The sequence below is a fragment of the Ovis canadensis genome, chromosome 13 (genome assembly GCF_042477335.2).
Source record: "Ovis canadensis isolate MfBH-ARS-UI-01 breed Bighorn chromosome 13, ARS-UI_OviCan_v2, whole genome shotgun sequence".
In the NCBI taxonomy this organism is placed as follows: domain Eukaryota; kingdom Metazoa; phylum Chordata; class Mammalia; order Artiodactyla; family Bovidae; genus Ovis; species Ovis canadensis.
In genome coordinates, this window is record NC_091257.1 from 98,203,613 (window position 1) to 98,228,387 (window position 24,775).

General features: G+C 46.3%; 1 long non-coding RNA gene across 1 annotated transcript in view; it reads left to right on the forward strand.

The window, feature by feature from the left end:
* The window catches only part of LOC138416895 (uncharacterized), a 46,200-nt gene extending 32,203 nt beyond the window's left edge, over nucleotides 1-13,997 (forward strand). Inside the window, exons 2-3 of the long non-coding RNA XR_011247872.1 lie at nucleotides 11,463-11,666; nucleotides 12,512-13,997. This is a non-coding gene — a long non-coding RNA (uncharacterized lncRNA). The remainder of the gene's footprint in view (nucleotides 1-11,462; nucleotides 11,667-12,511) is intronic.
* Nucleotides 13,998-24,775: the final 10,778 nt, after the last annotated feature.

The window sequence follows — 24,775 nt, forward strand, 5'->3', positions numbered from 1 at the left end:
CCGGAAGATCCCCTGGAGGAGGGCGTGGCAGCCCACTCCTCATTCTTGCCTGAAGCATCCCATGGGCAGAGGAGCCTGGTGGGCTGCAGTCCACGGGGTCGCAGAGCGTAGGACACCACTGAGTGACTATCACACATGCCTATGATAGAGCTTAATTCATAAATTAGGCGCAAGAAGTAATAACAAAAACTAATAAAAGAATTATAACAGTATGCTGAAGTGAAAGTTATGTGAGTGTGGCTCTCAAAATACTCGATTTTACTATACTCACCCTTCTTATGAGGATGTGAGGTCATAAAATGTCTGCGTGATGAGGTGAAATGAGCAGGATGACATCAGCCCTGTGAGGCAGCGTTAGGCTGCCGTGGACCTTCTGGACACATCAGAAGAAAGAGCGTCTGCTTTGGGTGACCTTGGGATGTGGAGCTTTGACGACGTGGAGGGTTGGATGCCAGGAACACGTAACCACAATGATGTTCAGGGCAGGACAGAGCAGGTGGGGCAAGGCTTTATCACACTGCTCAGCATGGCAGGCAGTGTGAGCCTCATGAATTGTTTACTTCTAGAACTTTCCATTTAATACTTGCACACCAGGATTGACTATGGGTAACTGAAACCACAAAAAGCAAAACTGTAGGCAAGGAAAAACTGCAGCTTATCAGTGAGGCGTATTTAGAGCCTTTTATCATAGGTATCCAACAGGAAGTGGGCAGTTAGCTCCACGCCTTGATGAGGAGTATGTTAGGGACCCTTCTTCACAGAAAACAAGGGTTGCCCAAGTTTTTGGGCAAAAAGAAGTTTTGTTGGGGCTTTAACTCTAGAGCAGGAAATTGCCAGGTGGCTCATTGGTAAAGAATCCACCTGCTAATGCAGGCGATACAGAAGATGAGGGTTCGATCCCTGGGTTGGGAAGATCCCCTGGAGAAGGAAGTGACAACCCACTCCAGTGTTCTTGCCTGGAAAAATGCCATGGAGGGAGGAGCCTGGCGGGCCACAGTCCACAAGATTGCAAAAGAGCTGAACGCAACTGAGTGACTGAGCACACCCAAGGAGAATCCCTTCCTTAGTGCCAAAAGCTAAAGCCATGGGAGAAATACAAGGGAGCGTAAGGAGAACTGAGACCCCAGTACCAGGGAAAGTCCATAGAACCTCCAGATCCATTGGGAGCCAGAGAAGGGGCTAAGGCAAAAGTTACAAAGGCAAGAACTGAGAACTCTGGGGAAAGAAAAGTAGAAAGATGTGCAAAGGTCATATCTTCCAGAAATGTCCTTAAATACCAGAGCATCTCAAGGAGCAATAAAGGTCTGATCTATGTACACCTTTAAAATATTGCATCGTTTTAAACATCATAATGAACTTCCACTCAGAAGTATAAAAATCATGTATAGATTGACATTCATTCTTAACAATGCTTTTAACAAAAAGTTTTCAATGAAAATGTGTGCTACACAGAAGACAGTTATAAAATTTTTGAATTGAAAGCACACAAACACACACATGAATTCCTGGAGCAGCATCCTCCAGTCTGAGGAACCAGGTTTAAAGTTCAGTGGTCCCTTCTTTCAACCCGTCAGTGTCCGTCTGTAACTGAGTTTTGCGCCTGATGTTAGAGCCCTAAACGCGGGGCTTAATGTCTATGAAGCCTGACCCGAGTCTCCTTGTCTTGTCTCCTCTGCCCATCCCAGAATGGATCTTGCTGGTAACTCATCTTTATCAGCCCTCTGAGTTTGGCTGACTTCAAGGGTTAGAAATAATGCTATGAATTTATAGGGCCCTGAAAAAACACAAAACTGATTTAACGTTTCTTGTGCCTTTTTAGGCAAAATGCCCGAGAAACGTGTCTTATTAACGTTTTCGTTTGTGGGCATCTTTCATTGCTTTGCATAGTAATCCTTTGTGTTTTAATTTTGCCAGAACATGTGGTTTTCACACCACAGGAAGTCTAACAAGGAAGTTTTGGCAAGTACCTCTTGAATTTGATGCTTGTAGACAGAGGGTATGAATAAATGGCGTTAAAATGTATTAATTATCCAATGTGGCAGTCGGATCAGTTTCAACAGGGGGTTGGCAGTGTTCCCCATTGTTTTCTGTTCAGCAGTCACAGCCCAGAATAATTTTCAGAAACTACAAAACAGAGAACGTTAGGAACACACCAAAGTTAGCAGAGTGAACAGTAAGTGCTATTTTCAGGGCTTCTCCACTTAAACAGTTGCACTTATGCCCATAATTCACTCCTCTGCAAGGACAACTTGACTGAACGCTGGAGAAAAGAAATTTGATTGCAGTAGTTTGGAAGGAAAGTAACCCTCCAGCATTGCCTGGCGGTCCAGAGGGTCCCAAAAGAGTCGGACATGACTTAGCAACTAAACAACAGCAGCAGCCCTCCACCGCCGAACCTGTCACTCGGGAACACCGTAACACACGGTCTAGCATCTTTCATTATTTTAAATGTAATTCATTTAAAATGTTGCTTTTGAATTAGTTTCAACAATGTGCATTTAAGACAGCTTTTGAAGTTAGCTTTTAGATTCCTAGAATGCTGCGTATTAATTCATATACATAGATTCAAGAAGGTATTCCTCATCATCACAGCTGATATGAATCCTTATCACACACCCTTTTGAGGTATTATCCTTTTTATCATGAGTTATTTTTGTTTACTTTGCATCTTATCGACCAAATTTTAGTCTACAAAAAGCATGTATTTGAAGAAACTCATAGCTGCAAGTGACAGAAGCCCAGTTCGAAACAGGGAATTTACTGACTCGTATATTGCCAGGGGTAAACCTGCTTCAGGTAAGGCCAGATCCGGAAGCTCAGATCCGAACAATATGAGCCTGTTTCTCCCCATCTCAGATCAGCTTTCATCGTGGTTGACTCAATTCCCAAGCAGCCTTTCTCCATGTATAGTAAGAAGGCTACAGATTATTCTAGGCTTGTATTCCACCAGCTTATCAACTAAAGAGATGGTGTCTTTCTCTTAATAGTTTCAATGAACGGCTCAAGTAGGGCTGGTATTGGCTCAGCTTGGGTGATGGATTCATCTATGAACCAGTAGTTGTCACCGAGGGATGGTGGTGCTCTGAAAGGCTCTGTGGACAGTACATACGTTCAGAACAGAGTAGAAATGTCTTTGGAAAGGAAAAGCTGTATTTTCCTGGAAGAGGACTGAGTTGCGGCAGGTAAATTCAGCACATACTTTACAGACAGGACCGTGCCTACTGCCACCCCCTCACCCCGGCCCTGCATCATCCGCTCGTTACAGTCCACATCTTGAGCTAGAGCAAATGTCAGAGAAATGAGTGTGTGTGGGAAATGTCGGAGGATCGTGGGAAATGATGGGTCCTGAAGGCCAAGAGTGCTGGTTTCAAATTTTGGCTCCATCATATACCAACTGAGGAAATCTGGGGAAAACTACCATAGGAGCTCTCACTTCCCTGTAATAATAGAGAGATTCCTCAGAGGAAGAAATGAGGAAACATGTGTACATCGTAGAGTTGTTTTGTTTCTTGGAAAAAAAAAAAAGGAGCACACGCTTCACTAAAATGCTAGTCTATTAATTATGTAATTATCATTTAAATTTAATATTTTAAGTTTAATATTTAACTTAAAACTTAGTTGGTTATTCATACAATTAAACAACACAATTCAGTATTTATTGATTTGGATTCGAGTATATAATTTTTAATTCAGCATCTGTGTTTTTCATGAAATTAAATTGAGAAGCACCACTTAAGAAGATCTCTCTTGATCTGTTTTCTTTCTAATATTTTTTGTTTGCTTGTTTTTGGCCATGCTGGGCTTTGCTGCCACTCAGGCTTTCTCTAGTTGAGGCAAGTGGGGCTGCTGGCTGAGGCTCCGGCTTCTTATTGTGGAGGCTTCTCGTTACCGAACGCGGGCTCCTGGACGCTCCGGCTTCAGTAGCGGTCACACGTGCGCTCGCAGTTGCGGCTCCCAGCTCCAGAGCCCAGGCCCAATTGTTGGGGTGCCCCGGCCGACCTGCTCTGCTGCGTGTGGGATCTTCCCAAACAGGGACGGAAGCCGCGTCTCTTGCCCTGGCGGAGGGATTCTCTACCACTGAGCCACCAAGGAAGCCCCCGATCTATTTTCTTTTTAAAAATCTGACCTGCCTCCTGAGAAACCTGCATGCAGGCCAGGAAGCAGCAGTTAGAACTGGACAGAGAACAACAGACTGGTTCTAAATAGGAAAAGAAGTGCGTCAAGGCTGTATATTGTAACCCTGCTTATTTAACTTATATGCAGAGTGCATAATAAGAAACGCTGGGCTGGCAGAAACACAAGCTGGAATCAAGATTGCCGGGAGAAATATCAATAACCTCCGATATGCAGATGACACCACCCTTATGGCAGAAAGTAAAGAGGAACTAAAGAGCCTCTTGATGAAAGTGAAAGAGGAGAGTGAAAGCTCAACATTCAGAAAACGAAGATCATGGCATCGGGTCCCATCACTTCATGGGAAATAGATGGGGAAACAGTGGAAACAGTGTCAGACTTTATTTTTGGGGGGCTCCAAAATCACTGCAGATGGTGACTGCAGCCATGAAATTAAAAGACACTTACTCCTTGGAAGAAAAGTTATGACCAACCTAGATAGTATATTCAAAAGCAGAGACATTACTTTGCTGACTAAAGTCCATCTAGTCAAGGCTATGGTTTTTCCTGTGGTCATGTATGGATGTGAGAGTTGGACTGTGAAGAAGGCTGAGCACCGAAGAATTGATGCTTTTCAACTGTGGTGTTGGAGAAGACTCTTGAGAGTCCCTTGGACTGCAAGGAGATCCAACCAGTCCATTCTGAAGGAGATCATTCCTGGGATTTCTTTGGAAGGAATGATGCTAAAGGTGAAGCTCCAATACTTTGGCCTCCTCATGTGAAGAGTTGACTCATTGGAAAAGACTCTGATGCTGGGAGGGATTGGGGGCAGGAGGAAAAGGGGACGACTGAGGATGAGATGGCTGGATGGCATCACTGATTCAATGGACGTGAATCTGAGTGAACTCCGGGAGATGGAGATGGTGATGGACAGGGAGGCCTGGCATGCTGCGATTCATGGGGTCGCAAAGAGTCGGACATGACTGAGCGCCTGAACTGAACTGAATGCTAGGAATGGACTGATGATTCTGTCTCCTGACGTGAGCATATAAAGGAAGGAGAAAGACAATATTTTTATGCTTTGAGACAATATTTTACTCTTCTTATTTTGATTTATAGTCAAGAGGAAATATTGTGCTAGTTATCATTTGTATACATAATATCAAAGGAGATCAAACCAGTCAGTCCTAAGGGAAATCAATCTGAATACTCATTGGAAGGACCTATGCTGGAGCTAAAGCTCTAATATTTTGGCCACCTAATGTAAGGAGCCAACTCCTTGAAAAGACCCTGATGCTGGGAAAGATTGAAGGCAAAAGGAGAAGGGGGGAGCAGAGGATGAGATGGTTAGGTAGCATCACCAACCAACTGACATGAATTTGAGAAAACCCAGGGAGATGGTGGAGGACAGAGGAGCCTGGCGTGCTGCAGTCCATGGGGTGGCAAAGAGTCACACATGACTTAGCGACTCAACAACAAAAACGAATAGGATAAATACTCAGTCTGTTGCTTCCTTCCCTTCTCCTGTATGCCTTCCCATGTTTCCTCGGAGGTGTCCACGCTGATACGTTTTGCTTTTCAACAGCCCCAGGAAGGTAAAGGAATTGTCATGCTGACTCGAGGAAGCCACCTGTTCGTGCTGTTTATTTGTTATTTGAGGAGATAGAAGCGATCTAAAGCCAAATCTAAGTCTTCAGTAGTTCACTTGATATTAAATCTGACCAAGCATAGCATTTGTTTTTATACACTGACAAAAATGAGATTGCAGAATCCCATTCAGCTAGGGGGCACTGGAAAAAAAAATATCTTGTAACAGAACATTGATGTGTTTCCCCATCAAAAGTTAGTTCAGGTAGGCATTAAATAAAGATCATTGTAAGATATATGCACGCATGCCGCATGCCGAGTTGCTCAGTCGTGTCTGGCTCCATGTGACCCCATGGACTGCAGCCCACCAGGCTCCTCTGTCCTTGGGATTTCCCAGGCAAGAGTTCTAGAGTGGCTGCCAGGCCCTCCTCCAGGGGATCCTCCCGACCCGGGATGGAAGGCATGTCTCTGTGTCTCCTGCGTTGGCAGGTGGGCTCTTTACCACTAGCACCACCTGGGAAGCCACTCAGATATATGTGTGGACAACACCGAATCCTATCCCTACGTAGACTTCGGGAAAACCAGGGACAGGGCAACAGCAACTATGACAGCAAACCCCCATGTATTTTGCAAACGGCCGAGAGGCGCTCTTAATGACGGCACCAGCTGCCAGGCAAGATGCTCACGCAGGAGGCGGCTGTTCAAGCCAAGACCACGGCCCTTTCTGCTGTCGCCTTCTGTAGAGGTGGCCCAGGACAGTTTTGCAAAAAATAAGCTCCTGAAGGTGTAACTGGTGCAGAGAGAAATCACTTCTGACTCCTTGTTGGAACTCTTTGACTTTCTTTCCGTTGCTTTTGTTATTGTAATCACACATAAAGGCCTGCCTCAGAGAATCCTGCCCTTCTGCCTGACTGCTAAGCTAACTCGCCTTTGTTCAGAACCCAGCCCACCTGTTAATAGCAGGAAGAAATGGATTAACACATCCCCCTGCCTGAGGCTTGCTATTCCAGGAGATGCCATTCCAAGAACTTTTTACTTTGTTTCCTCACCTCCCCCATCTCTGATCTGTAAAAGAACTTGGCATCCAGACCCCGTAAGATGCCAGATCCCTCTTACTTTTATTTTGAGAACTAGTCTGCCATCTTTTCGGTCTAAAGTTGTATTCCTTACCTCAGTGCCGCCTCTGGACCTGTCGTGGGGAGAGCCGAGAAAGCTTGGAGTCGGTAACACAATCAATCAAGCCTTAAGTACTATTCCCAAACATTATTTAGCTTTGAATATTTCACTACTTTTCAAACATTTCCACTAACAAGACTCTAAGGATGGAGAAGAGCAAACCCAAAGGGGAATAGACTGAAGTGATGTTTTACTTTAAAAAGTAAGTTACATATACACTTTAAATATAGATATTTTATTTGTCAATTGCACCTCAATAAAGCTGGGAAAAGTAATTCACGTATTTTTGTTGATCAGTCTCTCAGTAGGGTCTGACTCTTTGTGACCCCATGGACTGCAACACACCAGAATTTCCTGTCCTTCACTATCTCCCAGAGTTTGCCCAGACTCAAGTCCATTGAGTCGGTGATGTCATCCAATGATCTGATCCTCTGTCATCCCCTTCACCTCCCGCCTTCAATCTTGCCCAGCATCAGGGTCTTTTCCAAAGAATCAGCTCTTTGCATCAGGTGGCCAAAGTATTGGAATTTCAGCTTCAGCATCAGTCCTTCCAATGAATATTTAGGACTGCTTTCCTTTAGGATAGACTGGTTGGATCTCTTTCCTGCCCAAGGGACTCTCAAGAGTCTTCTCCAGCACCACAGTTTGAAAGCATCAATTCTTTGGCACTCAGCTTTCTTTATAGTCCAACTCTCACATCTTCATATGACTACTGGAAAAACCATAGCTTTGATTTAGATGGACCTTTGTCAGCAAAGGGATGTCCCTGCTTTTTAATATGCTGTCTAGGTTTGTCATAGCTCTTCTTCCAAGGAGCAAGCGTCTTTTAATCTCATGGCTACAAGCGCCGTCCACACTGATTTTGGAGCCCAAGAAAATAAAATATGCCACTGCTTCACTGTTTCCCCATCTATTTGCCGTGAAGTGATGGGACCGGATGCCATGATCTCAGTGTTTTGAATGTTGAGCTCTAAGCTAGCTTTTTCACTCTCTTCTTTAGTTCCTGTTTGCTTTTGGCTCTTCAGATGCTTGGAGGGCATAGACAAACCTTTATGCACATCGGGACCCAGGGGAAGAACGAGAGGCCCCCACAACAGACTGGGCCAGGCCCACCTGTGACCATTTACAGGTCTCCTGTGGGGTCAGCGGCAGCCTGAGAAGGGACACAGGCTCCTGCAGCAGCAGTCCTGCAGGCTGAGTGTGGCCTCCCCTCCCGGGGGAGATCACAGTAGCCCCACTGCAGACCCCAGGTGGGCAGCATACAGACTGGAGAACCATTATGCCAAAGAAGCTCTCACACTTGCAAAAGTTCTCAGCCCCACAACAGATTCCCAAACTGGGGGTCCCGCAAAGGGACTGAGAATCCCCAGGGAATCCGACTTTCCAGGTCTGTGGGGTTTCATTACAGAACATCCGCAGGACTGGGGCAACGGAGACTCTTGGAGGCACAAACAAAGCCTGTGCTCACCAGGACCAGGAGGAGGGAGCAGTGGGCCCACACGGCTGAGCTAGACCTGCCCGTGAGTGTTTGGGAGTCTCCGGTGGGTGCCCGGGTTGCCAGCAGCCTGCCTTGGGGTCAGGGATGCTGACAGCTGCCTTCCTGGGAGGCACGGAGAGCTGCTAAGTCTGTTGGGAGGAGACAGCCCGCACCCTACCTTCGTCTGGCCTAGGCCAAACTGCAAGGGGGGAACTCGGCCCCGCCCACTGGCAGAAAACTGGATTCAAGATTTACTGAGCGTGGCCTTACCCCCCAGAGCAAGACCCAGTTGTCCCACAGCCAGTCCCTCCCATCAGGAAGTCTGCACAGGCCTCTTATCCTCCGCGATCAGAGGGCGGACAGGATTCAGATACAGAGGTAGCAACAGAGAACAGTGTGCACCGCTTACTGTGAACAGACTGTAGGCACTGCCCGGGTGGCCCAGCGGCTGAGACTCTCCGCTCCCAGGCGAGGGGCCGGGATCCATCCTCGGTTGCGGGCCTGATCCCACACGCTGTAACTAAGACCCAGTGTGTCCGACTCTTTGCAACCCCGTGGACGCTGGGGGCCCGCTGGGCTCCTCTGTCCATAGAGCTCTCCCAGAAGGAATACTGGAGTGGGCTGCCATTCCCTTCTCCAGGGGATCTTCCCGACCCAGGGATCGAACGCAGGTCTCCTGCGTTGCAGGCGGAGGCTTTACCATCTGAGCCACCAGGGTAGCCCAGCTAAGACCCAGCACAGCCAAATAAATAAATAAATATTCCATTTTAAAAGTTGTAAAAACGCTTGAGTTTATTCCCACTTAACTGACTTTCCCACCGAGTCTTTAAGTACCTCCACGCTGCAGCCAGACCTGTGTGACCGTCACTGTACGGCCTGTCTCACTGCACTATTCAGTAGACACCAGAGAGAACTGGGGTTCCTTGCTGAATCTCTGGGGCCTAGGCAGCACCTGGCATGGGGTAAACACTTGGTAAATGTTTGTTGAGTGAATGAAAGAATGAAGTAATTAATACGCCATGTTTATCCTCTGACTTCCCATTTCCTTAGCACACAACCCCCTGAGGATGTGAACTTGCATTTGAAAGTGCTGCTGAATGCGATGCAAATTGAAGCCAAGATGTGGAATTCACAGAGACAAATTAATGGAACTGTTTTCTCTCCACTTGTGTGATTTTATTAGCTGAATTATGGGTGCGGCTGATTTCATGGATCAGATGATTCTAGGTCCATAGCCTCTGCACTCAGCAATTATCCAGTTAATATGATTAATGGAGACAGTAAAAACGAACATCAGCATGATCACAGGGGTCTCATGTTCCTGAGACTGGGAAACTACATCAAATCCGGGGAAGAAATGCTCTTTTGAAAGGATTAAGCTCCGGAGGGTGTACCTTGTTCCTCTCCACCGCCTCCATCTGCCCCAAGCCCTCGCCTTCCCTCCTGCTCCTGGAAGCGACCGATATTTCCGTAGATCTTCATTTCTGGTCACACGGCGTGTGTGTTGTCAGCCTCAATTGTCTCTAATTTCTTGAGCGTTAGAAAGATGAGGCTAGTCTGCTACTAAATCATGATGACAAAGTACTGACTAAACAGGAAGCGTGGTGCCCTGGTCACGGTGGACAGGAGAGGAGTGCTGAAAGTGTCCTTTTACACCAGAAATGCTCACTTTTAAATGAGATGTTGCCTTAAAGAAATTCAACACCAAATTTTTTTTTTTAATTAAACATCTTAAGCAGCTAATGGAGTTTCTGGCTCCTTTTTATTGAGCACACCGCAGGTGCTAACTGGGGAGAAGTGCAAGTCTTAGTCACTTAGTCATGCCCGACTCCTCGGCAACCCATGGGCTGTAGCCCGCCTCGCTCCTCTGCCCATGCAGTGCTGGCGTGTTTTGCCAGTCCCTCCTCCGGGAATCCTCCCGAGCCAGGGATCGAACTCTGGTCTTCTGCATTGCAGGCAGGTTCTTTACTGCCTGAACCAGCAGGGAAGACCACACCTCCTGTGGTGTTACCCCTCACACTGACCTGGGGGGGTAGAGGAGTCTTGTGTCCACACTGAGCAGGACAGGAAGCTTCAAACAGTGAAGCCTCTTGCTCCATCACAGGTGACCCTGCGGCAGGTAAACCTTTGGGAGAACAATGGTCCAAATGCAGACCTGCCTGAGTCTGAATGCTTGTTTTTCAGAACTGTTTGCTTTACTTGCAGTGTGATTTCTTTACAGTGTGTTAGTTTCTTCTCTGCAGAGAAGGGAATGAGCTGTGTGTAGACATATATCCCTCCCACCCGAGCCTCTCTCCCAATCTGCCCTCTGGGTCATCACAAAACCCTGAGCTGAGCTTCCTGTGGGTTCCGGCAGGTTCCCACCAGCTCTCTGCTTTATACATGGTAGTGTGTGTATGTCAGCCATTTGCAGAGATGTGGATGGACCTAGAGTCAGTCATAGCAAGTGAAGTAAGTCAGAAAGAGAAAAAAAAATATTGTGTATTGATGCGTGTTTATGGAATCTAGGAAAATGGTACAGATAAACTTGTTTCCAAGGCAGGAACACCGTCTGAATCTTCATCACGCATCATGGCATTGCATAGCAGGTTGAAGGAAGCCAGTGGGGATGACTTAGACGTAGGACCAACCCATGAATGTGAGCGTTTAGGTCTGGAACAAAGAGAGGAGGATACTCTGAAAAACGTGGCCAGGGGACCATGAAAATCCGTCCTGCTAGAAGCCGATGGTCTGAGCAGACGCGGCGGGCCCGCCGCCGGCGATCCTCTCGCTTGAGCTGTGGTGCCCTCTCACTCCACAGAGAGTCTCTCTGTTATGCTGAAACAGCTTGTGTTGTTGAAACAATGATCAAGGGTTCAGCTAGAAGCCTCCCGTTCTCAGAACCCTCATCAGCAAGACGAGTTTGTTAGCTTGGGTTAAATTTCACCAGTGGGTTGAGACTCATTTTTAGTTTAAATTTCTCTTTACAATGCCAAAATTTCCACACGTAATTCTTTAATTGCCACATTCCCCTTTTAAATCTTTTAGGATAATGTCTGTATGCCAAGAGTCCTAATTTATTTATATGACAACTTCACATGGGTTTTTTTTTAATCATCTCCATTTGCAGAAACAAAAAAGAGATTTCCTCCCAGGACGCGCAGAATGTGATAGAACTCGTACGATAACCCAGATCGTCAGCATTTCTGTTTTGAACCATGGCACCATATAAGGGATTTTAGAAGAAAATGCTACAATGGAGCCTTAGAAAATGGAACACTGAATACTAAGTTCTGATTAAGACTTACCTGTGGAAGGTCAGAACCTGGCAAGGGTAGGTATTAAGGTAACAGTAACAGGGGCCACATGAAAATCCCAAAGGTCAAAGTCAGATGAGGAGCCAGCTCTAACTATATCTCAGATTTGCCCAACGAAAGTCCACCTGTAAAGTCTGAGACCTAAAGTGTGGTGACTGCATTATACTGAAGAAAGTTTTCATAGGCAAAGATAGTTCCCATTGTGAGCAATTTAATTTTAAGAAGTTAGTATTCCAATCAGAAGGGGAGCTTGGAAGACCTCTGAGAAAAAATGAGAGTGGAGAAGACTGCATAAAATAATTATCAATATATTATGTGCAAGGGTCATGTCAAGAGTCTTATGTAATTGCAAGGTAGCTGAGGGTGAAGTGCAGGGTCAATAGCTGCAGGTGCCGAGTGGTTGGGAGCCATGGGGGAGGGGAGCGAGAGAGACCGGGGCACTCGGTATAGACGTGGGGCAGAGACGGGGGCACTCGGTATACACGTGGGGCAGAGAGTCAGGGGTACTTGGATATACACGTGGGGCAGACAGACGGGGATACTTGGATATAGACGTGGGGCAGAGACGGGGGCACTCGATATACACGTGGGGCAGAGAGACGGGGGCAGTCGGATATAGATGTGGGGGCAGAGAGACGGAGAATTCATGGGACACAGAACTGGAATGAGCAGGCCCTTTAGGATAAGCATGAGGACTGAGCAGGATCATTAACAGAGGGTGTGGATTGTCAAATACTGGACAGCTGGTCAGATATTCAGATAGGGAATTAAATGCAATTAGAAATCATTGCAATTTTTTTGTTTTTGTTTTTTATTTTTTAAATTTTAAAGTCTTTAATTCTTACATGCGTTCCCAAAATAGAAGAACTCCGTTTCAGCAACTGTACTTGGAACACGGAAGTGCCTTGACTGCAGGTGAAGGCTCCTGCTTTCTTCATCCTGGCCCCTGGCCACGGCCGTCTCCGGAGCACAGAGCGTGCGCCTTCTCTCCGGACCTGAGAGGCCTTACCCTGCGCCGTGGACTCTCCCTGACTGCTGGCACCGCCCCTGTGTGCTCACCGCTGCCTCTGCCTTCTCCAGGCTTCTGATGAACACAGGCTCGAGGGTCTTCCAGCCCCTTCATCTCTCCAAAGGTCAAGCTGTAGCTGTCAGCAGCTGGCCTGTTGCTGAGGGCTGAGCCCGTTCAGAACCGAGTGTCAGGCTTCCCTGAACCACTGCTGCCGCACCGTGGGCTCCAGGTCAGCACCGCAGGCAGCCTGAGCGGAGACGCGCGTCCTCAGCTGCCCCCGGAGAAGGCGCCGGCTGCAGGGGCGGCTCTGCAGTGGACGGACTCTCCCTGCTCACGGGGAGCCTCCTGCTGCTTTTGCCTCTCACGGGATTGATGACCACAGCTCTCCTCAACACTTTCCTTCCTGGGCTCTTATAAGCAAGAGGAAAGTGGGTACCTAGGGCTTCCTGGGAGGCATCGTGGTAAAGAACCTGTCTACCAGGGCAGGAGTGGCAAGACACATGGGTTTGATCCCTGGGTTGGGAAGATCCCCGGAGAAGGAAATGGCAACCCACTCCAGAATTTTTGCCTGGAGAATCCCATGGACAGAGGAGCCAAGCAGGCGAAGGTCCACGGGGTCGCAAAGAGTCGGACACGACTGAGCGGCTGAGCACACACGGAGATGAACGGAGGCAACAAGGCCGAGGCTGTTCATTCTGTTCTCTTCTTCCTCCTGTTTCTTTCTTCCCTTCATTCCTCCCCTAGAACCTGCCCTGACGTTGAGCTGGACGGGTGGCGGAGAGCACGGATTTATTATTCTCTGGCAAAAGAGCATTTCCTTTCCGATGTGTGCCTTTAGAAGTCCTCTTTTAATGTCCATGGGCGCCCCACAGAGAGGTGGGAAAGAGACTGTCTGCCAAAGCCGACACAGACGATTCTGTGAGGGAATCAAAGCAGTTCAAAGGCGAATCAGGGTGTGGAAGAGAGGGCCGGGGAAGTGAGCCAGACCAGCGCTTGATGTGCTCAGTCACGTGGAGGACACAAGCTTTGAGGACAAGAGGTGGGGAGGACGAGACCAGGAAATAAAGAGACCTACTCGTGCTTGAGCTAGAAAAACATCTGGGGGAGGTTAATAGGTGGCAGTTGAGGGATTTCTGAGTAAGAATGACACGGGGAAACAGGTACGGAGATCTCTACCGTCTCTCTTGAAACTCACAGGTATACAAACCCTGTCTGATGCTTGTTTTTGTGAAGAAAGTTCTCTTGGAACACAGCTATGTTCAAATCTGTCACTGTTTTTACGTTATAACTACTGAGCCGAATAATTATGATGGAGCCAGTGTGGCCTGCAAAGCAAAAATGCCTGGTGGTTGTCACTGTTCAGTTGCTTTGGTTCTAATTAGTTTAGTTGCTCAGTCACATCCGACTGTTTACAGCCCCAAGGACTGCAGCATGCCAGGATTGCCTGTCCTTCACTGTCTCCCGAGTTTGCTCAAACTCATGTCCACTGAGTCGGTGATGCCATCCAACCATCTCATCCTCTGTCGTCCCCCTCTCCGCCCACCTTCAATCTTTCCCAGCATCAGGATCTTTTCCAATGAGTCAGTTCTTCACATCGGGTGGCCAAAGTATTGGAGTTTCAGCTTCAGCATCAGTCCTTCCAATGAATATTCAGGACTGATCTCCTTTAGGATAGACTGGTTGGATCTCCTTGCAGTCCAAGGGACTCTCAAGAGTCTTCTCCAACACCACAGTTCAAAAGCATCAATTCTTTGGCACTCAGCTTTCTTTATAGTCCAACTCTCACAGCCGTACAAAAGCACTGGAAAAACCACAGCTTTGACTAGACGGACCTTTGTCAGCAAAGTGGTGTCTCTGCTTTTTAATATGCTGTCTAGGTTGGTCATAGCGTTTCTTCCAAGGAGCGAGTGTCTTTTAGTTTCATGGCTGCAGTCACCATCTGCAGTGATTTTAGAGCCCCCCAAAAGAAAGTCTGCCACTGTTTCCATTTTTTCTCGATCTATTTGCCATGAAGTGAGGACTGGATGACGTGATCTTAGTTTGTTGAATGTTGAGTTTTAAGCCAGCTTTGTCACTCTCCTCTTTCACTTTCATCAAGAGGCTCTCTGGACTGTTACACAGTCCTTTCTCTGTATTAAGGAATGGGAAACTCAGTTAAATGGATAATATTGTCAGAAAATGTAAGTTCTTGCACTTTATTCAAGGAAAAAATCATAAAAAACGAAAAGGAAAGCAATGAGTGGTAAAACCGTTGCTACATGGATGCGTCTCGAGAGGGCTCTTGTGACTGATTTGCTCCAATCCCCACTGCTCTACAATCTGCTCTAGAGCAGAGTAAAATAATAAAATATTTCTAGTAAATTTTATGAAGCATGACTTTGAAATCAAAACTTAACAAAGCTTTATATGAGAAGCTAAAAGGTATCAATCTCACATATTAATATTGATATAGAAATAAAATATTAGTCAATTCTGTCCATGGCTATACAAGATAAATTTGATACGATAAAGTAAGGTTGATTTGAAGAATGTTAAAAAGTCTTAGTGTTACAATAACTCTTAAACTAATTAATTGATTGATATGTGTAAACAGATCCATTAAGATGAGGAATTGAACTGATTTTATTCTTTGTAGCCAGTGATGTAGAAGACCGGAAGCAGACTGCGGCTCAGACCACGAGCTCCTTACTAATAATTCAGACTTAAATTGAAGAACATAGGGGAAGCCACCAGGCCATTCAGGTATGACTTAAGTCAAGTCCCTTATGATTATAAACAGGATGTGAGAAATAGATTCAGGGATTAGATCCGAATGACACAGTGCCTGAAGAACTATGGACAGAGGCTCACAACATTGTACAGGAGGCGGGGATCAAAGCCATCCCCAAGGAAAAGAAGTGCAAAAAGGCAAAGTGGTCGTCTTAGGAGGCCTTACAAATAGCTGTGAAAAGAACAGAAATAAAAGGCAAAGGAGAAGAGGAAAGACATAACTATCTGAATGCAGAGTTCCGAAGAATGGGAAGGAGAGATAAGAAAGCCTTCCTAAGTGAGCAATGAAAAGAAATAGGGGGAAACAATCGAATGGGAAAGACTAGAGAGCTCTTCAAGAAAATTCGAGATACAAATGAAACATTTCATGCAAAGATGGTTCAAAAAGGATAAAGACAGTATGGACCCAACAGAAGCAGAAAAAATCAAGAAGAGATGGAAGATGACACAGAAGGACAGCCCGAAACGGCCTTGATGTCCTGGCTGACCAGACGGTGCGATCACTCACCCAGAGCCAGACCCCCTGGGATGTGAAGTCAGGTGGGCCTCAGTAAGCAGCCCTAGGGACAAAGCTAGCGGGGGTGGTGGGATTCCAGTGGAGCTGTTTCAAATCCTGAAAGATGATGCTGTGAAAGTGCTGCACTCAATATGCCAGAAAACTTGGAAAACTCAGCAGTGGCCACAGGACTGGAAAAGGTCAATTTTTATCCCAATCTCAAAGAAGGTTAATGCCAAAGAATGTTCAAGCTATCACACAGCTGCACTCATTTCACATGCTAGCAAAGCAATGCTCAAAATCCTTCAACCTAGGTTTCAACAGTATGTGAACTGAAAATGTCTAGATGTTTAAGCTGGATTTAGAGAAGGCAGAGGAACCAGAGACCAAACTCTCAACATCCGCTGGATCATAGAAAAAGCTAGGAAATTCCAAATTCCAAAGTTCATTTCTGCTTCCTTGACTACACTACCACCTTTGACTGTGTGGATCACAACAAACTGCGGAAAATTCTTAAAGAGATGGGAATACCACCTGACCTGCCTCCTGAGAAACCTGTTTGCAGGCCAAGAGGTAACAGTTAGAACCATACATGGAACAACAGACTGGTTCAAAATTGGGAAAGAAGTACGTCAAGGCTGTATATTATTCATATGCTTATTTAACTTCATTGCAGAGGACATCATGTGAAATGCCAGACTGGATGAAGCACAAGCTGGAATCAAGATTGCTGGGAGAAATATCAACAACCTCAGGTATGCAGATGACATCGCCCTTATGGCAGAAAGTGAAGAAGAATAAAGACCCTCTTGAGGAAAGTGAAAGAGAAGAGTGAAAAAGTTGGCTTAACACTCAACATTCAAAAAACTAAGATCATGGCACTGGTCCCATCAATTCATGGCAAACAGATGGGGAAACAGTGGAAACACTGGCTGACTTTACTTTCTTGGGCTCCAAAATCACTGAGAACAGTGACTGCAGCCATGAAATTAAGGGACCCTTGCTCCTGGGAAGAGAAGCAATGGCAAACCTAGATAGCACATTAAAAAACAGAGACGTTACTTTGGCTACAAATATCTATACAGTCAAAACTATGGTTTTTTCCAGGAGTCTTGTACAGATGTAAGAGCTGGACTATAAAGAAAGCTGAGTGCCGAAGAATCGATGCTTTCGAACTGTGGTGCTGGATAAGACTCTCGAGAGTCCCTTGGACTGCAAGGAGATCCAACCAGTCAATCCTAGAGGAAGTCAACCCGGAATATTCACTGGAAGGACTGATGCTGAAGCTGACACTCCAGTACTCTTGTCACTAGATGCAAAGAGCCACTCATCGGAAAAGACCCTGATGCTGGGAAAGACTGAAGGTGGGAGGGGAAGAGGGAGACAGAGCGCGAGATGGTTGGATGGCATCACCGACTCGATGGACATGAGTCTGAGTGAACTCCAGGAGATGGTGAAGGACAGGGAAGCCTGGTGTGCTGCAGTCCATGGGGTCACAAAGAGTCAGGACTGACTGAGCAAATGAAAAACAACAAGAATAGAGGAAATCACTTTTATAGCTGGAGAATCACAGACTCCATCCACAGGTGAGGAATTAGGAGTCTCTGCTAGAAAAATTATGGGGAAAAAACACAAAAGAAAAGAATATATTCCACTAGCTAGGGCCAGCTGGAGAGACTCTGTTTACAATGATGGCACATCCTTGGAAAGAAAGTGTGTCAGCACAGAGCAGAGTGAGAGATGAAAGGAAAAATATAACTAAGCCGGGAGAAACATCAGTAACCTCAGATCTGCAGATGACAGCACCCTTATGGCAGAAAGTGAGGAGGAACTAAAAAGCCTCTTGATGAAAGTGAAAGAGGAGAGTGAAAAAGTTGGCTTAAAGCTCAACATTCAGAAAACGAAGATCATGGCATCCAGTCCCATCACTTCATGGGAAATAGATGGGGAAACAGGGGGAACAGTGTCAGACTTTATTTTGGGGGGCTCCACAATCACTGCAGATGGTGATTGCAGCCATGAAATTAAAAGACGCTTACTCCTTGGAAGGAAAGTTATGACCAACCTAGACAGCATATTCAAAAGCAGAGACATTACTTTGCCAACAAAGGTCCGTCTAGTCAGGGCTATGGTTTTTCCTGTGGTCATGTATGGATGTGAGAGTTGGACTGTGAAGAAGGCTGAGCACCGAAGAATTGATGCTTTTGAACTGTGGAGTTGGAGAAGACTCTTGAGAGTCCCTTGGACTGCAAGGAGATCCGACCAGTCCATTCTGAAGAAGATCAACCCTGGCATTTCTTTGGAAGGAATGATGCTAAAGCTGACTCATTGGAAAAGACTCTGATGCTGGGAGGGATTGGGGGCAGGAGGAGAAGGGGACGACCGAGGATGAGATGGCTGGATGGCATCACTGACTCGATGGACGTGAGTCTGAGTGAACTCCGGGAGTTGGTGATGGACAGGGAGGCCTGGTGTGCTGCGGTTCATGGGTCGCAGAGAGTCGGACACGACTGAGCGACTGAACTGAACTAAACTAAACTGAAGAATAAAGGACGTTTGGTAAAATTGATCATTGTCATTGTAATAATAGAAATAAATTAAAGGGAGGTTAATAAGACAAAGAAGCAATATCAGACTCAGTGCTGAAACAGCTGGGCATCGTCACCAAGATTAGAGGAAATCACGTGGCCGCTGCCGCAGAGCGGCGTGTGGGAGTTTGGCCGAGGCAGCACGGCGAGGCGTGGCGCCGGGACCTCCTGACACGCTGGCCGCCGCGGCGGCTGCTGGTGCTAACCCGGGATCCTCTCCGACCCGGGGGTCCCGGGACTTCTGACAGCAAACTGTCCTCCAAAGCGGCTGCCGGCCTTCGCGCCCGCCCAGCCCTGGATGGGAGCCTCTGGGCCCCGCGTCCTCGCCAGCGTGGGGGAGGCAGTGCCCTTCCCGCAGGCCTGTAGCGCTGCTCTCACCGGCTCTCCCCCAGGACGCGCACTGTGGACTGTGCTCACATGCTTATTTGCCAGCCGTCTGTCCTCTTCGGTGAGGAGTCTGTCAAGGTCTTTGGACCATCGATTCACTAGGCTGTTTATTTTTCTGTTGCCAACACTTAGCTCTCTTATCAGACACATCTTTTACAAATATCCTCTCTGTGTCAGGGTCCTTCTTAGAGCAAGAGCTCTTCACTCTGACGACGTCCAGTTTGTTAATTGTTTCGTTCGTGGATCGTGCCTTGGTGTTACATCTAAAAAGTCGTTGCCAAAAAAAAAAAAGTAATTGCCAAACCCAAAGTCATCTAGATTTCCTCCTGTTCTGAGTTTTACATTTAACTTTGTGATTCATTTTTAGCTAATTTTTGTGATGGGTACAAGGTCTGTGTCTAGAGTTTTCTTTTTAATGCGGATGTCCCGTTGTTCCCAATCTTACTCTTTTTTAAAGAGTGAAAGTTAACCAAAAAGAAAAGAAATAACCGAAATCTATGTAAATATCACCCAGATCCCCATATCTTAGCACGCTGCGCCGTGCCTTCTCCGCGTCACTCTTCCTCTCAGTAAGCATTGTCTGCTCTCCAGGAGACCCATTCCTTCATAACGTCCTCTCCATCTCTCCTTCAGAAACAAGACAATCTTTTTGTGCTTAGTATTTACATGCACTTTGTTTTTGCTTTTACTACGTATGAAATATACATCCACAAACAGTGCCCAATTCTGTTTTGTGTGTTTGCGAAATGCACATGATATCACCCCTTGAACTGTGTCTTTGTAGTCTGTCTTCTGTAGCACAAGGAAGCTTTGAAAAGCTACCCAGGTTGACGCCTGTAGGTCTGGTCCATTCATTTAATCTCCAGGAAAGTGGTCTATGGATAGACTACAATCTATTTCTTCAATTTCCCCGCAGCAGAAAAATTGTTTCCACAAATACTAGGGCCATTTTCCAAATGGAGAAAATTGGACATTCTCTGCGGCTATGTTAAGTCCCTTCCATTGTGCCTGACTCTTAGCCACCCTGTGGACCATAACTCGCTAAACTCCTCTGTCCCTGGGATTCTCCAGGCACGAATACTGGAGTGGCTGCCTTTCCTCCTTCAGGGGATCTTCTGGGCCCGGTGATCAAGCCCGCGCCTCGTATGCCTCTTATGCACTGGCATGGGCTCTTTACCACCAGTGCCACCCGAGAAGCCCTCCGAAACCACAGAGCCACCTACAAAAGCCGGCTGCTGCTCAGGACGTGGCTGGCTGCAGGAGCCGACGCACGCCCTGGCCCACCATCTCTGCACCCAGCTCCAAGCGCACATGTGCCTGGGCCCTGGGTCCCGGGTCCCTCCTCGGTGGGAGACCAGCCTGGCCAGCTCTCTCAGGCAGACCTGGGGAACATGCAGGAGGTGTCTCCTAGGGAAAGGACATGTGCCCCAACTAAACAGGCCCAGGGTCAAGGCTTCCCAGCCCAAAGCCAGCGTTACATGTTATTAAGAACCTTTTCTCTTTTGCACTTTCCACTCAAAGAGTGACTCAGTGATTTGGATGGACAGTGTTGGTTAATTGCTAATCTTTGAGATCTTCCCGTAACAAATGAAGTTCACCTCTTAGTTATTATCGCCCTTGGCAGTTGACAGGTCAGCTGCATTTTAACTGCGTCCTCTGTGTAGGGTCTTTCTTCCTTCTTTCCTTTCTTTCTTTTCTCGTCCTTCCTCCCTTTCTTTTGGTGTTACATTGTTCTCTTTGTGAGAATCACACTGAGGCCATCTTTTTTTCTCTATTCTCCCCCATGTCCATGTACAGGAAAAGGAGACAATTTATTCTAGCCCCACACATGAGCTACTGATGATGATAGACAATGTTGGAGTTTTCTGAGTGTTTCATTTACCATAAATAGTATCAATTAACTTAAAGTAGTAGTTCTCAGAATTGATGCTTTTGAATTGTGGTACTGGAGAAGACTCTACTGAGGCCTTTGGACAGCAGGGAGATCCAACCAGTCCATCCTAAAGGAAATCAACCCTGAATATTCATTGGAAGGACTGATGCTGAAGCTGAAGCTCCAATACTTTGGCCACTTGATGCGAACAGCCGGCTCATTGGAAGAGACCCTGATGCTGGGAAAGGCTGAAGGCAGGAGGAGAAGAGGGTGACAGAGGATGAGGTGGTTAGACAGCATCACTGACTCAGTGGACCTGAATTTGAGCAAACGCTGGGAGACAGTGGAGGGCAGAGGAGCCTGGCATTCTACAGTCCACGGGTTGCAAAGAGTCGGACGTGACTTAACAACTGAACAGAAAGTAGTTCTCAACTGGGGGTGATCTTGCAGAGCCCACCCCTGCGCTGAGGACCCTCTGGCAGGACCTGGAGACAATTTGGGCTCTCGTGACTGGGGTGGGGATGATGCCGAGAGTGCCTAATAGAAGCCAGGAGGCTGCTAACCATTCCACATGGAAGACAGCCCCCCAAACGCAAAATCATCCTCTCCTAAGTGTAACACAGTTAGTATTCTAATTTAGAGAACCAGAAACCAAACTAACACACTTTGCCTTCCATCTTTGTTCCAGAAGAACTGCGGGGCTGAGGCCCAGCTTGACACTGCATCCAAGCAGCACAATACAGCAGTGCATTACTCAATTTTGAATCCAGTTTGTTTTTCTTTTATAATATGTGCACTTTGCATCCTGGAAGATCTCTGCCTAGCCTAAGGTCTTGAAGATTTGTTCCTATGTGTTCTTATGAAAAGTTTTAGCTTTTATCTCAAGGTCCATGGTTTGTTCTAAGTTAACAAATTAAGGTTGAGTACTACACTGTTGTAAGAACGTCCTTTCTGTTGCCGCCCGCCATGCCCAGCTACCCCTCACAGATGGTTTCAAGTCCCCTTTTATCTCCTGTTGTGTAACATCCACCTTCTTTTGAAAGCCCCTCCAGCTCCAAGCCTCTGTAGCTTTTGGAGATGAAGACGCGCTCTCTTTCTCCCACCATGGAAGGCAGCACTCCGCGCCTTTCCGAGCTGATTGATTCCCCAGCCACTGAGCTAATGTCAGGGCAGCAGGCAGCTCTTTCCACGCAGGTGACCAGGAAGGGCCTTTCACTTTTGGGGGGCCCTTCTCAGACCCAGACCATCAGCCTGTCCACGTTTGCCTCGCTTTGATTGGCTCTAGCTTCCTGGGAAGGCGACGCAGGAACTATCGGCACGAATCGCCATACCAGAGGCATGTCCAGAAATACCCAGCGATGCGAAGCGAGGCCGGGGTGCCCGGAGAAGGCACGACCGCTGGCCTGAGCCGGCTGTCCCGCTGGGGAGAGGTGAGACCTTGGCCAAGCCCCTGTGGCTGTAGGAGGAATCACAGAAACAGCAGCTTGTTCTTGAACTGCAGGTCCCCATGGGGAGGACGCCTCCACCTCTGATGGACTTCACAATCTGACATTCTAGAAACAAGTTTTTTTCCCGCTGTTCATTTAGGTTTTATTTTCATTTTAAATTGTACAGTCCTTCCAGTGTTCAGGATTTCTTATGGTAAAGCCTTACCTGTTCACTTTTGGCTCTGCCAAGCCTTCGTTTCTGTGTGTAGGCTTTCTCTAGCTGCAGCGTGGGCTTCTCTTGTTGTGGAACACGGGGTCCAGGCAGTGGGCTTCAGAAGTTGTGGTGCTTGAGCTTAGCTGCTCTGCAGCATGTGGGATCTTCCCAGAGCTGGGGCTGAATTGTGTCCCCTGCGTGGGCAGATGGATTTGCAACCACTGAACCACCAGGCAAGCCCAGTATTTAGGATGCCTGAAGGGCTTAATCTTGTTCTAGTTGTAAGATATGACAGACCCATGCTCCAGAGGTCTAGCTCCAACTATCTGTGTTCATATTGATTCTAAAGACTGAAAGCTATTGACCCATTCTTTCACAAAATTAGTAATTTTCAGTACCTGCTATGTACTAAACACCATGCTAGATCTTGGAATTCACAGAAATGAATGATGTTACAAAGCACAGAGCAATCATTCATTCATTTATTTGACATCTATGGAGGCCACTCTGTGTATATACCAGTCAACTGAGAAGGTTCCTGCATCCATGGGGTTACAGTCTAGTGTGAGGACAGGCAGATGAGTACCCTGCCATAAGAGGCCAGCGCATCAGAGAAGGAACTGATACGGCCCATTGAGCAGAGGAGCTTTCCAGAGGCGGAGGCACTGATTTCTGGAAGATATAAACTATGTCACAATCATGGATTTCATACTTTTTCATCTGCTTTAATGCTTTTGGTGAATGTTCATGGAGCATCTGCTATGTCACAGGCATTATGAGAAGGTTCAGGAACTCAGAGAATTGGTAAATATAATCCCTAACTTTCCATAACTTAATGTCTGCAAGGCCTTATTAACCTACAATTTAAGATTCTTATTTAGAGTTTATGAAAGTCTGGTGTGTAAATTCCACATAGTCTTTTTTTTTTAACTTTTTATTTTTACTTTATTTTACTTTATAGCACTGTATTGGTTTTGCCATACATTGACATGAATCCACCACGGGTGTACATGTGATCCCAAACATGAACCCCCTCCCATCTCCCTCCCCACAACATCCCTCTGGGTCATCCCCGTGCACCAGTCCCAAGCATGCTGTATCCTGCATCGGACATAGACTGGTGATTCGATTCTTACATGATAGTATACAGGTTTCAATGCCATTCTCCCAAATCATCCCACCCTCTCCCTCTCCCTCTGAGTCCAAAAGTCCGCTATACACATCTGTGTCTTTTTTGCTGTCTTGCATACAGGGTCATCATTGCCATCTTTCTAAATTCCATATATATGTGTTCGTATACTGTATTGGTGTTTTTCTTTCTGGCTTGCTTCACTCTGTATAATCGGCTCCAGTATCATCCATCTCATCAGAACTGATCCAAATGTATTCTTTTTAACGGCTGAGTAATACTCCATTGTGTATATGTACCACAGCTTTCTTATCCATTCATCTGCTGATGGACATCTAGGTTCTTTCCATGTCCTGGCTATTATAAACAGTGCTGCGATGAACATTGGGGTACATGTGTCTCTTTCAATTCTGGTTTCCTCGGTGTGTATGCCCAGCAGTGGGATTGCTGGGTCATATGGCAGTTCTATTTGCAATTTTTTAAGGAATCTCCACACTGTTTTCCATAGTGGTTGTACTAGTTTGCATTCCCACCGACAGTGTAGGAGGGTTCCCTTTTCTCCACACCCTCTCCAGCATTTATTGCTTGTAGGTTTTTGGATCGCAGACATTCTGACTGGTGTGAAGTGATACCTCATTGTGGTTTTGATTTGCATTTCTCTAATAATGAGTGATGTTGAGCATCTTTTCATGTGTTTGTTAGCCATCCGTATGTCTTCTTTGGAGAAATGTCTATTTAATTCTTTGGCCCATTTTTTGATTGGGTCGTTTATTTTTCTGGAATTGAGCTGTATAAGTTGCTTGTATATTTTTGAGATTAGTTGTTTGTCAGTTGTTTCATTTGCTATTATTTTCTCCCATTCAGAAGGCTGTCTTTTCACCTTGCTTATATTTTCCTTTGCTGTGCAGAAGCTTTTAATTTTAATTAGATCCCATTTGTTTATTTTTGCTTTTATTTTCAGAATTCTGGGAGGTGGATCATAGAGGATCCTGCTGTGATTTATGTCGGAGAGTGTTTTGCCTATGTTCTCCTCTAGGAGTTTTATAGTTTCTGATCTTACATTTAGATCTTTAATCCATTTTGAGTTTATTTTCATGTGCGGTGTTAGAAAGTGATCTAGTTTCATTCTTTTACAAGTGGTTGACCAGTTTTCCCAGCACCACTTGTTAAAGAGATTGTCTTTACTCCATTGTATATTCTTGCCTCCTTTGTCAAAGATAAGGTGTCCATATGT